The following is a 1,658-nucleotide window of genomic DNA, read 5'->3' as shown; positions in this document are numbered from 1 at the left end:
ATTGACGTATATTGGCTGTGGGAAACTGGGCAAGTCAATTAATCCATCAGAGTTCTAAGCAACTCTCTAAAAATAAATTATAGAAGGATCAGACTACATTGGCAGAGGTAGTTTCCTCACTCAAGAGTTTCTTAATGACTATGTAATCACAATTATCTATCTAATCTTTCAGACAGGTTAAGTTTTGTGTGGGGGTTGTTTTTCATTTTCTGATGTGGTCCTGACTTGCTGTAAAAGGCACTCACTTATAAAGCATTTATAGCTAAGTGGTGGGGAAGACCAATAAGCCCCCCTAAACCCAAATTTAATCACTGAGAGAGCACAAGAAAGAGAAGTAGACCTATGATATGGACCTGGAGAATATGGAAACATGAGTATAAGTGATGATTCAGAAAAGGAGACTATGAAGTAGGGGCAGCTAGGTGGTGCAGTGGATAGAGCTCTGGCCTTGGAGTCAGGAGGACCTGAGTTCAAATACAGCCTCAGACACTTGATATTTACTAGCTGTGTGACCCTGGGCAAGTCACTTAACCCCAAATGCCTCACTAAAAAGCAACCCCCCCCAAAAAATACCCAAAGGAAACTATGAAGTAGTGGTCAGACAGGTTAAGGCACCAAGTGTCATGAAAACCCAAAGAGGGGAAAATATCCAGAAGGAGAGAAAATAGTGATAGGATAAAGTGCTGGTGTGATTGGGGAATTCTTCAGCTCAGAAGTCCTATGATCCTTCTGAGAGAGGAATACAGTAATTCTTCTCTCCTTGGTCCATTTGGCTGGAGGTCAGTAGATCAGGAGGCAAGGTTAGAAGAGAAAAGTTTTAATTGGTATCAGCCGATGGGCGTAGCCAGGTGGACAGCAAGGCTATCAGGTGAGGCTGTTTAGTTACTTTCCTTATTTGGGAGTTTGAATAATAGGGACAAGATGTCAAGTGGTTTGGGGAGAATGTGATTAACCTTAGGGTTAGAATATATTAACCCTGGGGTCTCAGGAGTTGCTAAAGACCAGGTGTGTTCCACTGGGATAATGTTTTCTCTGTAATTAATCTTATCAGAATATATTTTCGGCAGGAAATCTCAAGACAGTGGAAGCCTCCTTCAAGATAGACACCACTGGACTAATTCCATAGTTGAATAAAATACAGCCTGAAAGTTTGTTTCTATTCACAGAACCCCTTATTTCTGTTTCTTTGACCCCTAAGGTTACTTTTTCTAGGGAGAAGATTTCTTGGAAACTCAGAGTCCAGTTCCTCCACAGTGTGAAAAGCTACAAAGAAGTTAAGAACTGAGGAATGGCCATAGGATTTGGGTGGTAAAGTGAAATAAGCACTGACCCCAGAGTCAGAGAACCCTAACATAAATTAAAAAAAAAAAGGTTAGGAAACCCTGAAAAGAGAATAGCCAAGTTGTTGTTGTTGTTTAATTAAATGATGGGGAGACCTAGGAATATATTAGGAAATACAAAAAGGAGCTGGTAGAGAAAGAAAGAAAAAATACAAAATGCTTCTCAAATTTGCTGAAAACATAACAGCCCCTAAATTGCTAACTTTGGCTCAACTTAATGAAAATGTAGACCCTGAGAAAATACTCCTCAGAGAATTCTAATTTTAGTGTACTCATTTTACTGAAGTGAAAACTGTGACAAATGAAAAAGATACATTA

Source organism: Phascolarctos cinereus, unplaced genomic scaffold (assembly GCF_003287225.1).
Source record: "Phascolarctos cinereus isolate Bilbo 61053 unplaced genomic scaffold, phaCin_HiC Scaffold_726;HRSCAF=1367, whole genome shotgun sequence".
In the NCBI taxonomy this organism is placed as follows: Eukaryota; Metazoa; Chordata; class Mammalia; order Diprotodontia; family Phascolarctidae; genus Phascolarctos; species Phascolarctos cinereus.
Note: the sequence above shows the minus strand (reverse complement) of the source record.